This window comes from Mustelus asterias, chromosome 14 (assembly GCF_964213995.1).
Source record: "Mustelus asterias chromosome 14, sMusAst1.hap1.1, whole genome shotgun sequence".
NCBI classification, from domain to species: Eukaryota; Metazoa; Chordata; class Chondrichthyes; order Carcharhiniformes; family Triakidae; genus Mustelus; species Mustelus asterias.
The window spans coordinates 59558198-59574303 of NC_135814.1; the positions used below are offsets into that span (position 1 = coordinate 59558198).

At 40.9% G+C, this 16106-nt stretch overlaps 1 protein-coding gene across 1 annotated transcript in view; it reads left to right on the forward strand.

Annotated features, from left to right (window-relative positions):
* rbm45 (RNA binding motif protein 45) overlaps positions 1–16106 on the forward strand; it is a 73037-nt gene that overhangs the window by 48048 nt on the left and 8883 nt on the right. The window contains exons 10-11 of the transcript XR_013499552.1: positions 7725–7851; positions 15000–15293. The gene's annotated coding sequence lies outside the window, so the exon portion shown is untranslated. The remainder of the gene's footprint in view (positions 1–7724; positions 7852–14999; positions 15294–16106) is intronic.

Below are 16106 nucleotides of genomic sequence, written 5' to 3' on the forward strand. Positions count from 1 at the left end.
AAAATCTATTTATCTGTGACTTCAACACATTTAACGAGGTAGCCTCTACTGCTTCATTGGGCAGAGAATTCCAAAGATTCACTACCTTCTGGGAGAAGAAGTTCCTCCTCAACTCTGTTCTAAATTGACTCCCCCGTATTTTGAGGCTATGCCCCCTAGTTCTTGTTTCCATTGTAAGTGGAAATAACCTCGCTCCTTCTACCCTGTCTAGCCCCTTCGTTATCTTATATGTCTCCATAAGATCTCCCCTCAACCTTCTAAACTCCAATGAGTACAGGCCCAGTCTACTCAATCTCTCCTCATAAGCTAACCCCCTCATCTCCGGAATCAACCTGGTGAACCTTCTCTGTACCCCTCCAAGGCTAATATATCCTTTCTTAAATAAGGGGACCAAAATTGTACACAGTACTCTAGGTGCGGCCTCACCAGTACCCTGTACAGTTGCAGCATGACCTCCCTGCTTTTATACTCCATCCCTCTCGCGATAAAGGCCAACATTCCATTTGCCTTCTTGATTACCTGCTGCACCTGCAAACTGAGTTTTTGTGATTCATGCACAAGGACCCCCAGGTCCCTCTGCACAGTAGCATGTTGTAATTTTTCACTGTTTAAATAATAGTCCATTTTACTATTATTCCTTCCAAAATGGATAACCTCACACTTACCAACGTTATACTCCATCTGCCAGGTCCTTGCCCACTCACTTAGCCTATCCAAATCTCTCTGCAGACTCTGTGTTCCCCACGCAATTTGCTTTCCCAGTCATCTTTGTGTCATCCGCAAACTTTGTTACCCTACACTAAAGGTTACCCTAAAAGGTTGGTTTACTGAAGTACATTCACTAAGAAAAATAATTAATTTTAAAGTGATCTTATGTTGATGAGGTTCAGATCAGAAATCTTTGCAAATATCTAATTAAGAAAGATATTTCAAACAGAATACGAACTACTGTAATAAAGCCATCACCGTTATTTGGTTAGAAACCTAAAATATCAAAAATGCATGTTAAATAGAGGATGCTGCACTAAATCACACAAGTTGAAATTTAAGAATTCATGTCACTAGCTATGATAATTGGCTCGATTGAGGGTTACAAGTTAGCAAGGAATGAGCTGAAAAAGGGGCTTAGGAGAGCTAGGAGGGGACATGAGAAGTCCTTGGCGGGTTGGATCAAGGAAAACCCCAAGGCTTTTTACTCTTATGTGAGGAATAAAAGAATGACCAGGGTGAGGTTAGGGCCGGTCAAGGACAGTAGTGGGAACTTGTGTATGGAGTCAGTAGAGATAGGCGAGGTGATGAATGAATACTTTTCTTCAGTGTTCACCAAGGAGAGGGGCCATGTTTTTGAGGAAGAGAAGGTGTTACAGGCTAATAGGCTGGAGGAAATAGATGTTCGGAGGGAGGATGTCTTGGCAGTTTTGAATAAACTGAAGGTCGATAAGTCCTCTGGGCCTGATGAAATGTATCCTAGGATTCTGTGGGAGGCAAGGGATGAGATTGCAGAGCCTTTGGCGTTGATCTTTGGGTCCTCGCTGTCCACGGGGATGGTGCCAGAGGACTGGAGAATGGCGAATGTTGTTCCTTTGTTTAAGAAAGGGAATAGAAATGACCCTGGTAATTATAGACCGGTTAGTCTTACTTCGGTGGTTGGTAAATTGATGGAAAGGGTCCTTAGGGATGGGATTTACGACCATTTAGAAAGATGCGGATTAATCCGAGATAGTCAGCACGGATTCGTGAAGGGCAAGTCGTGCCTCACAAATTTGATAGAATTTTTTGAGGAGGTAACTAAGTGTGTTGATGAAGGTAGGGCAGTTGATGTCATATACATGGATTTTAGTAAGGCGTTTGATAAGGTCCCCCATGGTCGGCTTATGATGAAAGTGAGGAGGTGTGGGATAGAGGGAAAGTTGGCCGATTGGATAGGTAACTGGCTGTCTGACCGAAGACAGAGGGTGGTGGTCGATGGAAAATTTTCGGATTGGAGGCAGGTTGCTAGCGGTGTGCCGCAGGGATCAGTGCTTGGTCCTCTGCTCTTTGTGATTTTTATTAATGACTTAGAGGAGGGGGCTGAAGGGTGGATCAGTAAATTTGCTGATGACACCAAGATTGGTGGAGTAGTGGATGAGGTGGAGGGCTGTTGTAGGCTGCAAAGAGACATAGGATGCAAAGCTGGGCTGAAAAATGGCAAATGGAGTTTAACCCTGATAAATGTGAGGTGATTCATTTTGGTAGGACAAATTTAAATGTGGATTACAGGGTCAAAGGTAGGGTTCTGAAGACTGTGGAGGAACAGAGAGATCTTGGGGTCCATATCCACAGATCTCTAAAGGTTGCCAGTCAAGTGGATAGAGCTGTGAAGAAGGCCTATAGTGTGTTAGCTTTTATTAACAGGGGGTTGGAGTTTAAGAGCCGTGGGGTTATGCTGCAACTGTACAGGACCTTGGTGAGACCACATTTGGAATATTGTGTGCAGTTCTGGTCACCTCACTATAAGAAGGATGTGGAAGCGCTGGAAAGAGTGCAGAGGAGATTTACCAGGATGCTGCCTGGTTTGGAGGGTAGGTCATATGAGGAAAGGTTGAGGGAGCTGGGGCTGTTCTCTCTGGAGCGGAGGAGGCTGAGGGGAGACTTAATAGAGGTGTATAAAATGATGAAGGGGATAGATAGAGTGAACGTTCAAAGACTATTTCCTCGGGTGGATGGAGCTATTACAAGGGGGCATAACTATAGGGTTCGTGGTGGGAGATACAGGACGGATATCAGAGGTAGGTTCTTTACGCAGAGAGTGGTTGGGGTGGGGAATGGACTGCCTGCAGTGATAGTGGAGTCAGACACTTTAGAAACATTTAAGCGGTTATTGGATAGGCACATGGAGCACACCAGGATGATAGGGAGTGGGATAGCTTGATCTTGGTTTCAGATAAAGCTCGGCACAACATCGTGGGCCGAAGGGCCTGTTCTGTGCTGTACTGTTCTATGTTCTATGTTATATTTTAGCATGTTTATTTGCATTTCTATGAAAGTTAATATCTCACGATGAAAGCTGAGAAAAATATCACGAATTAAGGAAAAAATATAATTTGTTAAATGTCTAGATTGGCAATGTGGATTAACATTATTAGACTGTGCAGCACTTTGAGATGTTCAGAGAGCATAAAAAGTGCTGGATAAATAAAATATAAATTCTCTCATACACACTTCAGAAGTTTTCTAAATTTACGTATGGCACCAAATGGGAGCAGTGGCAAATAATGAAAATTGGTATAAACAAATAGTGATTCAATGGGCAGAGTGAAATATAGGTAAATGCCATCTGCTGTGAAATGTATCAACAGAAGCAGATGACCTGACATCTGTTTCTCCAAATGGTCTGATTATGAATTCTTGGCTGAGCTCCAAGACTTACTAATGGGTTAGTTCAACAAAGGGTCTCTTTACAAAGGCTGAAGTAGAGTTTTTGCTTTGATTGACATCTTAGAGGTTATAATTTATTTGTTTTCTCTGAACTGTTTCTTTGAAGTAAAGCTTCTGTCATTGGTACTTTGTTAGCTTTTACAACCCTATAAAAGTGTCAGCTTTTTTCAAAGGAAATTTTTGAATTTTTTTAAAGTAAATTTAAAGACTTGCCATTATTATTAAATTGCTTCTGTATTGCATACTGGGTAAATTGTTGTGAAGATGGCATGGGGGGCGGGATGTAGGTCATGGAGGTAGCATGGGAATGGGTGAAGGAGTGAGGGTTGGAGGGCTTAACTTTTAATACAACTGGCATGAAGCCCTAGAGAACAGAGATGGACATTCGAGCAGTCCGCCCTGTCACCCACTCACCTCCATGTCTGCATTCTTAAAATCATAGATTCCTACAGTGCAGAAGGAGGCCATCTGGCCCATCGAGTCTGCACCAACACCAATCCCTGCTATTCCCCCTGACACCAAAGGGCAATTTAGCATGGCCAATCAATCTAACCAGCACATCTTTGGACTGTGGGAGGAAACCAGAGCACCCCCTGGGGAGAACCCAAGCAGACCCGAGGAGAGCGAAAAAATTCCACACAGACAGTGTCCCTGGAGCTGTGAGGCAGTAGTGCTAACCACTGAGCCACCGTGAAACCCTGCTGTAAAACTGCTTCTGGAGTCAGTAGGCCTGACTCAATCCTGCCCATGCTTCTCTGGAGTGAAGTAGTGCATGTGGGTACCATTTTATGTGGAGACATGTCGACCGAGTGGGGAAGTTTCCCAACTTGAGCTTCCTACCTCAATGGCAAATATCCGACCCAATACTTTTATATTTAAACTGCAACATTTATCCCAAAACCTAGCCTGAGCTATGAAGAGCAATTTGATCTATTTGAGACTTCCCTACCTTGAAAGCCAAAGAAGAACTTTAGATGAAGGAACTTTTATTTTTTGAAATGTACTCAGTTCTGGAGTTCAAACCATTGGTTCAGGTAAAGGTAGTGAAAGTAAAATGGTGTTTCAGACAAATTTGCCCTGCTTCAAAACATGCAGTGAAATTCTTGTGTTCACAATGGTTTGTACCTTTGCTTAAAGCAGTTTAAATACAAAGTCTCTTATAGAGGTTGTCCTATTTTCTGGATTGTCAACATTGTTTACATTGAGTTTTTCAGAATTTCTCCTCAGGTTACTAAATGCAGATATTCCAAAGGGCAGATCATCTCATTTCTCCAAGGCTTGTGGTCTTGTTCTTTCCTTTCAGATTTTAAAAATGTAGTCACGGGATGTGGGCATCGCTGGCTCGGCCAGCATTTACTACTCATTCCTAATTGCCCTTGAAAAGATGGTGATGAGCTGCCTTATTGAACCACTGCAATCTCTGGTGTAGGTACCCCCAGTGGTGTTAGGGAGGGAATTCCAGAATTCTGACCTAGTGACAGTGCAGGAACGGCAATATATTTCCAGGTCAGGATTATGAGTGGTTTGGAGGGGAACTTCCAGGTAGTAGTGTCACCATGTGTCTGCTCCCCTTATCCTTCCAGATGGTAGCAGCCACGGGTTTAGAAGGTACCTTGGTGAGTTCCTGCAGTGCATTTTGTAGATGGTGCACATTGCTGCCACTATTTGTCAGTGGTGAAGGAGGTGAATGTTTGTGGATGGGGTGCCAATCAAGTAGGCTGCTGGATGATGTCAAGCTTCTTGAGTATTATTGAAGCTGCAAGTGGAGAGAATTCTATCACACTTCTGACTTGTGCTTTGTAGATGGTGGAGAGGCTTTGGGGAGTCAGGAGGTGAATCACTCGCCGCAAGATTCTTAACGTCTGACCTATGCTTTAGCCACATTATGTATATGGCTAGTCTGGTTCAGTTTCTAGTCAATGGTAACCCTCAGGATGTCAATAGTGACGATTGCCATCGTCAGTGACGATGGTAGTGCCATTGAATGTCAAGAAGCAATGGTTAGATTCTCTCTTGTTGAAGATAGCCATTGTCTGGGACTTGTGTGGTGCAAAGAGTACTTGCCACTTGTTAGCCCAAGCCCTGAATATTGTCTAGATCTTACTGCGTTTGGACTCGTACTGCTTCATTATCTGAGGAGTTGCTTGCAGATGCCTCCCTTTTTTAGTTTAAGGTTGTCAATCATCATTCTCTTTCGCCCTTAGTATGCACCTCCTTCAGCCAGTCCTTATATCTTGGAATGTGACCAATCTGATCATGCCACCTTTTCTCGATGATATTCATTGACAAGCTTTCCTCCTGCAACCTCTTGAGAACTTCTTCATTGTGCTTATGTTCTCTCCAACTACCTGCTCCATTCTTTTCCAGAACTACATTTCACAACTTTCTAATCTTTGCTCAGGATCAGAAGGAATAGAAACCTTTAGAAAATAATTATCAAGGCTGTGATTTGGAATTGTTTGTACAAAGTTGGAACGTAGACCTTGAGAAAAGCAAGCATCTAAAGATTAAGTGGGTACAGTCCATGATTAAAATAAATTATAAATGGTTGTGCAATAACATGCTTGTTTGGCAGATGCCATTTTCTTGCTCCATTTACCACGCCTTGATCGTTCCCTTCTGACATAATTTTGTGCTATCAAGCAAGCATTGATCTAGTACTCATTTGAACTACTCACTTGTAGCTTATCATTTTCCCTGTATAGTCAGTTTGATTCCCCCCACCTCTAATGTGATTATCCCTGCCACACAGTACACTTTATTAATCTCCTTTTGAAAATCAAGATTATATCGTAACCACAGGAGAACTATTACCGTTAATTGGCTGGCATTTTCAAAAAAATATCTATTTAGTACCATTAAACAGTGATTTTGATTTATGTTTTAGCATGGAGTTCATTGACTACCTGTTTCTCATTTCAAATATGCTGGTGTATTGAACACTTTTGTATACTAATGCAGCATTGAACCATTTCAAGTGAACATGAAACAGCATGCCGTTTGCAAAGATCTTACTGAAAATGAAGCGTCACGTGATAGAACAGTAAAATCGACATACAGGAATCAAGGCATAAAATGATTGATATTCAGTGATGCTGAAGAAGATATTGGGAAGGAAGCTGCGTCTGCAGAAGCAATAAAAGAAACAACACCACTTGAAAACCCCAATCAATTGTATGAAGTACAGATTGTTCAGAAGTAGCTTCGGAATTTCCAGTTTATAATCATAACAATGTTTCCTGTGAGAGTACGTTTGTCAAACAAAATCTCAAATGAAGTTTATTGATGTTTTTGAAGGTAGCAATAATACAGATCAAAACACAAATGAGGTTGATTTTAAATGTAATGAAATGGGAGGAACTAGCAAATGAAACATTTCTTGCAGATTTTGATTTGATTTATTATTGTCACATGTATTAGCATACGGTGAAAAGTATTGTTTTTTGCGTGCTATACAGACAAAGCATACCGTTCGTAGAAATGACAGAGCGCAGAATATAGTGTTACAGTCATAGCATTGTTAGAGAGTTTAAAGAGTTGCAAGAAGTCTACTGAATAAGGTGAGAAGACTGGGTGTCAAATGATCTGTTCAGATATTAAAAAGGATGATTCTTGTATTGCCACAGATACTATAACTTCCGTAAAATGCAAAACGTGTTCATCATTGGGAAAAGGGATTGCTAAAAAAATTCACTTGAATCTGTAGATGATGAAAGAACATGTTTCTTTAATTTGGTTATTTTCTCAGAATAAGATAAAGCCAAAGATCGCAGTGTTATGACATCTGATGAAGACTTGAAAAGTCCAGAAGAAAATAGTGCAGAGGTCTCAGAGTTCTCTGTCATAAAGAAACATTGTTTGTTACACAGTTGAAGGCTGTAAAGAATTGTTAACTGATGATATAAGCCAGAAGACTTTTAACCTGATGTAATGAGGGAGATGAGCTAAAATAAATGTGGAAATGTTTGAATTCAGTGCTGAAAGAACACCAACTAATAGAGAAACTGACCATTTTCCCTTTATTCTTTTATGGGATGTGGGCATCACATTGAGCGTTTGTTGCCCGTTCCTAATTGCCCTTGAATTGAGTGGCTTGTTAAACCATTTTCAGAGAACAGTTCAGAGTCAAAAGTGCTGAGAGTCTGGAGTCATATGTAGGTCAGACTAGGTAAACTTGGCAGATTTCCTTCCCTAAAGGGCAATTGTGAACCAAAGTTTTTAATGACAATCAATGATAATTTCATTGTCACCATCACTGAGACTAGCTTTATATTCTAAATGTATTAACTGAATTTAAATTCCACCAGCTGCCATGTCCCCAGAGCATTAACCTGGGGCTTCTGGATTACCAGCCCAGTGACATTACCACTACGCCACAATCTCCCCTGGCTACTATAAATGGGAGCAAAATGAAGACTTGAGCTCATCCAATAGGTATGTAAAACTCGAATCATTGATTAGCATATTTTGGATTTTATTTTTATCCTGCATTTAAAAAAGAAAACAAGTTTTAAACCATTTTTATTCTGATTTTGTATTTTTCTGTATGTTTGCAACGAAATTGCACTACTTTGTTCTAATCATTTTAGCTAGCATAATAGCTGTTCACAAACCCATCCAGAGGATGTCCCAAAGCTCTTTAAAGCTGATTAATTACTTTTGAAGCGGTGTCACTGTTTTGTGAGCCAACATGGATGACCATTTGCATACATCAAACAGACGAATAATTAGTTAATCTGCTGAATTTCAAATTGGAATAATGAAAGCAAAAATCCTGCAATAATTTAAGAAACAATTGAATCCTACAATAGGAAGACAGGAAGATCTCTCTGAATAGATAAGTTAAGATGGGCTGAATGGTCTTCCTCATTTGTAATTATTTATTGGTCTCACAAGTAAGCTTACATTAACACTGCAATAAAGTAACTGTGAAAATCCCTTAGTTACCTGTTTGGATACACTGAGGGAGAATTTAGCATGGCCAATGCACCTAACCAGCACATCTTTTGGACTGTAGGAGGAAACCGAAGCACCCGGAGGAAACCCACGCAGACATGGGGAGAATGCACAGACAGTGACCCAAGCTGGGAATCCAACCTGGGTCTCTGGCGCTGCGAGGCAGCAGTGATAACCACTGTGCCGCCCACAATTAAATGCAAGATATAGATAGTGGCATTTCCTCTTGTTGACATACGTTAACATGAATTTACAGGAAAATTTGCTCGTCCAGTTCAGTTTTTGGTCAATGGTAACTCCCAGGCTGTTGATAGAGGGGTATTCAGCAATGGTAATGTCATTGAATGTTGAGGGAGATAGTTAGATTCTCTCTTGTTGGAGGTCAATGCCTCGCACTCGTGGCACAAATGGACTTTGCCGCTTATCAATCCAAGCTGGAATGTTGTCCAGGTCTTGCTGCACATGGATACAGATTGCTTCAGTATCTGAAGAGTTGCAAATGGTGCGGAATATCAAGAAATCATGAGTGAGCAACCCTACTTTTGACTCTATGGGGAGAAAGTCATTGATGAAGCAGCTGAAGATGATTGGATCTAGGATTCTACCCTGAGGAACTCCTGCAGTGATGTTTAGGGACTGAAATACTTGACCACAACCATCTTCCTTTGTGCTAGGTATGACTCCGATCAGCAGAAAATTTCCTCCCTATTCCCACTAATTCCAGTTTCGTTCGATCTTCGTGATGCCACAGTTGGTCAATTTGGGCAGTCACTTACCTCTCCTCTTGGGTTCACCTCTTTCAAGGTTTGGATCAAGGCTATAATAAAGTTACAAGCTAAGTGGCCCTGGCAGAACCCAAACTGAGCATCAGTGAGCAGGTTATTGCTGAGTAAGTGTTAATTGATGGTAGGTGTCTTAACGACACTTACCATCACTTTGCTGATAATCGGGAGTAGACTGATGGGATGGTAATTAAAGTTTTACGTGTATTAGTATCGCAAGTAGGCTTACATTAACACTGCAATGAAGTCACTGTGAAAATCTCCTAGTTGTGGCACTTGTTCGGATACACCGAGGGAGAATTTAGCATGGCCAATGCACCTAAAGAGCTGCACGTCTTTGGACTGTTGGAGGAAACTGGAGCACTCGAAGAAAACTCACGCAGACACGGGGGGAACATGCAGGCTCTGCACAGACAGTGACCCATTGTGCTGCCCATGCTGGATTGGATTTGTCTGGCTTTTTGTGGACATAACATACTGGTGGAATTTTCCACATTTTTGGGTAGATGCTAATGTTGTAGTTGTACTGTAACAGTTTGGTGAGGGGCACAGCTAGTTCTGGACCACAAATCTTCAGTACTATTGCCGGAAGGTTGTCAGAACCCATAGCCTTTGCAGTATCTAGTGCCTTCGCATAGAGTGAATTGAATTGGCTGAAGACTGGCATCTGTGATGCTGGGGTCCTCGAGAGGAGGTCGAGATGGAGCCTCCTCATCCAGTGCATTGTTTAATTGTCCACCACCGTTCACAACTAAATGTAGCAGGACTGCAGGGCTTAGATCTGATCCGTTGATTGTGAGATTGCTTAGCTCTGGTCTATCGCATGCTGCTTACATTGTTTGACATGCATGATGTCCTGTGTTCAAACTTCAAAAGAATGACATTTTTAGGTATGTTTGGTGTTGCTGGCAAGCCATCCTGCACTCTTCTTTGAACCAATGTTGAACTCCCAGCTTGATTGTAATGGAGTAGGGGATATGCTGGGTCATGAGATTGCAGGTTATGGCTGAATACAATTTTGTTGCTGCTGATAGCCCACAGCACCTCATGAATTCCCAGTTTTGAGTGGATCTGTTTGAAATCTGTTCGACTTCGCATGGTGGAAGTTCCACACAACAAGATTGGGGTATCCTCAATGTGAAGATGGGTCTTGTTTCTGCAAAGACTGTGCGGTAGTCACTTATAACAATATTGTCATGAACAGATATACCTGTTGCAGGTAGATTGGTGCGGATGAGGTCAAGTATGTTTTCCCCTCTTGTTGGTTCCCTCACTACCTGCCATAGACCCAGTCTAATAGCTGTGTCCATTAAGACTCAGTTTGGTCAGTAGTGGTGCTACTGAGTCACTTCTGGTGATGGACATTGACGTACCATAACCAGAGTTCATTCTGTGCCCTTGGTGCTTCTTCCAAGTGGTGTTCAATATGGAGGAGTATTGATTCATCAGTTGAGAGGGATTGGGGGGCCAGTAGGTGGTAATCAGCAGGAGGTTCCCTTTCGCATGTTTGACCTGATGCCATGAGACTGTATGGAGTCTGGAATTAATGTTGAGGGCAAGGTAACTCCCTCTCAACTGCATACTACCTTTGGTGGCTATGAACTATTCTTCCGACAGAGATGGTGATGGTGGTGTTTGGGCCATTGATTCAGTGAGTATGACTATGTCAGGCTGCTTCTTGACTAGTCTGTGCTGTGAGAGAGCTCCCAGTTTTGGCATAAGCGCCCAGATGTTAAAAAGGAGGACTTTGCAGGGCCAACCGGGCTGGGTTTGCTGTTGTCTCTGGTGTCTATGTCAGTACTGGAAGGTTCATCAGGTATCATCCCTTCTCGACTTTGCAAAGGTTGATACAACCGAATGGCTTGCTAGGACACTGCAGAAGGCAGTTAAGAGTCAGCTGTGGGTCTGGTGTCACGTGTAGACCAGACCAGGTAAGGATAGCAAATTTTCTTCCTTAAAGGATGTTAGTGATAGATTTTTAATGACAATCTCTTCATGATCACCATTTTTGTTCAGCTTGTTTAAGTCTAGATTTGTTGATTGAAATCCCTATGGCGGCAATAAACCTGTGTTTGAACTCCAGAGCATTAGCCTGGACTCTGGATTGCTAGTCTAGTGACATTACCCCTGCATCCTGCTGCTTGTAATAGTTAATTTTCAGTGCCAGAGGGATTAACTGATAATAACAATTATGAGGCCATTAAAAAGGTTCTTAAATGTATGGAAGTGAAGAATTTCACATTACTCAATCCATTTTAATGGGGAGCCATTTAGCCAGTTATTGGTTTTGTGAAGCTAATGGCACATCTTGGACAGCAACATTTGGCTTTCCACATTTAATTGCACATCTACCCTAGCCTGAAGTTACTGCGGCATTTGAACATGAGTAACACTGCTATTAAAGTTGCCACTAATTTGACAGTGGTTTTTAGGCCAATAACTTTTTGGCATTTGGAAAGAACATGAGCACAATTGAGATGTCACCTCCCTTAAGATAAAGTGGTATTGAATGTTCATCAAATTCGATTTTCCTACTGATAGACATTCAACAGTCAAACTGTACAGTCATTCATTCAGATAAAAACACCGATGAGTTATTTACTGTGTCATCTTGTTGGCTTTTTTTTTCAATTGGTGTTCGTAATTGTTTTATATCTACCATTCTATGATATTCCCACCTCTTCCCTGCAAACCACCAACCATTGTACAGATGTCACAATGTGTTTCCCATTGCCAATTTATTTTTATGTCTGTTTCCTTGGAAGAAGAGATAACGGAACAATTGAGAGATTTTTAAATGGTCAGATACGCACAGAACATGTAAAAAAACATGGAGTCATACTTAGTACAAAGGAAGATAGTTATGGTGGTTGGAAGTCAATCATCTCAGTTCCAGGATATCACTGCAGGAGTTCTTCAGGATAGTGTCCTAGGCCCAAACATCTTCAGCTGCTTCACAATGACCTTCCTTCCATCATAAGGTCAGAAGTGGGGATGTTTGCTAAAGATTGTACAATGTTCAGCACCATTTGTGACTCCTCCGATATGGAAACAGTCCATGTCCAAATGCAACAAGACCTGGACAATATCCAGGCTTGTGCTGATGTGGCAAGTAACATTTGCACCACACAAGTGCCAGGCAATGACCATCTCCAACAAGAGAGGATCTAATATGGCCCCCTGACATTAGTTGGTATTACCATTGCTGAATTCCTGACTGTCAACATCCTGAGGGTTACCGTTGAGCAGAAATTGAACCAGATTAGCCATATAAATACTGTGGCTACAAAAACAGGTCAAGAGCTAGGAATCCTGTAGCGAGTAACTGTCCTCCTGACTCTCCAAAGCGTATCCACCATTTACAAGTCAGGAGTGTAATGGAATACTCTCAACTTGCCTGGATATGAGTAGCTCCAGCAGCACTCAAGAACCCTGGCACCTTCCAGCTGCCCGCTTGATTCGTACTCCATCCACAAACATTCACTCCCTCCATCACCGAGGAGCAGTGGAGGCAGAGAGTACCATCTAAAGATGCACTGCAGGAACACACCAAGGCTCCTTACGCAACATCTTCCAAACACATGACTGCTATCAAGGAGGACAAGGTCAGCAGCCACACAGGAACACCACTATTTGGAAATTCCCTTCCAAGTCACTCACCATGCTGACTTAGAAATATATTGCCATTCCTTCACCGTTGCTGGGTCAAAATCCTGGAACTCCCTTCCTAACAGCACTGTGGGTGTACCTAATCCACACAGACTTCAGTGGTTCAAGAAGACAGCTCACCACCACCTTCTCAAGGCCAATAGGGAATAGATAATAAATGGCCTAGTCACCGGCGTCCACAGCCCATGAATGAACAAAAAACGGATCCATCTGCTGATGACCTGCTGACATTATTAGATGCAAAAGGTGATTGGAGGTTCGTGTGGAACAGAAATAATAGCATTAACTAATTAGGTCAAAAGACCAGTTTCAAATTAGTATATACTATATGTATTAATTTGAGGCTTAGCAAATTATCCGACAGGAATCCATCAAATTTGAAGTCGTTATACAAATATCTCCTGTTTCATTCATATTTAGGCACTGGATTATTTTTCCATTTGGACAGGCACTCACCATAGATTTACTGTGAGCTCATTTAATGGGGATTAACGCTTTAGCTAAAAATTGATAGGCTGGTATATTTTAGTGCATGGGCTGGCTATAAACTGATAGATAACTTGGGAATTTTTATTGCATGAAATAAGATCTTGGCATTATGAGCAATATATTTCTACTTTCAACAGACTTTGTTTCTTGTAAAGGTTGGGAAGTCCAAACATATTTGATATCAGATCTGATTAGATTGAGAGCAGTACATGCCAATGTGTGACATCTGAGAATTTAACAAGTGAAAACTGTGAGCCTGAGCACCAGTAGGGAGTTTGGATTGAGACTTGACAGTGTATCCACTAGCTGTAAGCTGACCAGATAATTGGAACATTTTGAAGTATTATATTTGTTTTTGAGTGCCTTACCTTAAGAAGGATATATACAGGCTTTAGAGAAAAGCAGTGAGTCAACAGGATGATTGTAGTGTCAAATTATTTGTTGTCCAACATTTTATCTTCTACTTTCCTACGCCATATATTTATGTGTTACTTGGCTGGCCTTACTGCTGCTTTTTTTCTGACGAAGAGTTGTGATTCATACGTATTGCATAATCACTGGAAGAAAGAACCATGCGTATGTAAGAAAATATATTTTGAAACCTCAGTGCAATGGAGAGATGAACTGGACTCTTGAAGTCTGTCCATTCGGACAAGAACTGGATAAAAGCAAATTACTGCGGATGCTGGAATCTGAAATCAAAAGAAAACGCTGGAAAATCTCAGCAGGTCTGGCAGCATCTGTAAGGAGAGAAAAGAGCTGATGTTTCCATTAAAGGGAAAACCTTCCTAAATCAGTGAGGCATTCATTCATTATGGGCTAACATTTATGGAGACTTTGTTTTTAGTCAATAATCGTTCCCTTTCAAAATTTTCCTCCATTCGCTCCTTGCACCAGGGAAGCTTTGCTAGCCATGGTTCATGGAACCCATTGTAGAGTACAGCACTTAACAGCAGGATGAAAAAACCGAGGACTTGGTGATCATGGAACTGTTCCCAACCGATCGGGAGGCTCACTATCCAGATGATGACCCTTTGTCAAAGCTTTCAAGAATTGGCTTCAGCTCCCACAGCAGGGGATTCAATTTAATCTGTGGCAATCCCAGAAATAGGGACATGGAAAATCTACAGGATTATACCAGTCTCCTGCTGTAACTCAGGTGGGAGCTCAGCCGAACCACCAAGGAAACCATATAAATGACAGAAAAAATTGCTTTGGGATTATGCTGGAGTTGTGGTATGTTAGGCCTCCTGTGGAATTTCAGAACCATGGTGTTGTTCTCTGTCATTTCTCAGGTGTTCTTCCTTCCAGTTGCATAAATTGACCTGCATGCCAGCAATGGCAGCACTCCATTTCTTGATCCCTCTACTACCGTATCCAATTCCTGTATCTGTCATTTTCCAATTGATTCTGGTGACAGAATTATCACTTATGTTCATTATAGGTGAATCAAGCATCGTTTTTTACTCATTACGTTTAGTGGAGTTTAATACTGATTTCAGGCAACTTATTAACTTTATGTACTGGTTTGTGAAGCCAGTTAGTTTAGTGGTAACATCACACTAACATATTTTTAAAAATCAGTCGATAAAGTATCTTGATACCTACTGACTTGAAAATAGAGCAGAAATGGACTATATCTGTAGTCTAAAAAAACATAATTTAATGATCTTTCTTCTCCTCCAGATGTGATTATTTTTATGCCGAAAATATACAAGAACTGGATTGTGTACTGAGAGTCTCAAATAAGCTGTTCCTTCAGACTGAAATCATTTGCACAGTGACAACTTAACACAAGACAATGAAGAACTATTGAGTAATGTTGTTAACCTTAATCCACATAACCGTGAGCTGAAAGAAACTGTGGAGGTATGCATTCCCTATTTCCTGTACGGTGGCAAATGACGAACCAAAGAGATAATGACAAAAAAAAACACCATCCTCCTTTTCACAGCTGACAGTAATTATAAAAACCAAAAGGTACGATTCTATTATGTCTTAAACATTAACATTGTATGTTGAATGGTTTTTAAATGTAATCTGAACATAGACTGGATTTTTAACTTTAAACATTCCTGTTTCTCTGTTGCTTTAAAGAATCTATACTATTGTTGATTTTTTTTTAAATAGTAAAAATTAAATTTGATGCTTACCATTTTTAGCAGTTTCAGTAGCTAGTGCTGTGATATTGCTTTCAGAAAAATCCGACAAAGTTTGCATCTGGATACCAGCTATAATCTACAGTAAATTAACTGGAAAATTGTACTTGAACTGTAGATACCTCTTCTCAGCTACTTCTAAAATTATATTATAATATCAATAGGAATGCTTAATGATAACTACATTTTAAAATTTGCTTTCGTCAAATCATATTACTGCAGGGAGTTTTCGCCAAAGTCAGGATTCAGAAGTTGCAGTTTAATGCTATTGTACTAAGATTTAAAAAGGAGACAGTTTACATGTGCAGTAAAACTGCTAAATCATCCACTGATCCAGAATATGTTTGAATTTTGCAAAATATCTATTTATTTATTTATCTATTTATTTATTAGTCACAGTCGGTTTACATTAACACTGCAATGAAGTTACTATGAAAACCCCCTAGTTGCCACACTCTGGCACTTGTTTGGGTACACCGAGGGAGAATTTAACATGGCCAATGCACCTAACCAGCACATCTTTCACAAGGCACAAAAGCTTCACTTTAGAGGCAAGATTTGGAATTTTCAAATCTTCCATTGGCTACCCTATCACATAATGATTTTGTTGGATGTCAAAAATCATAGTAGTCAG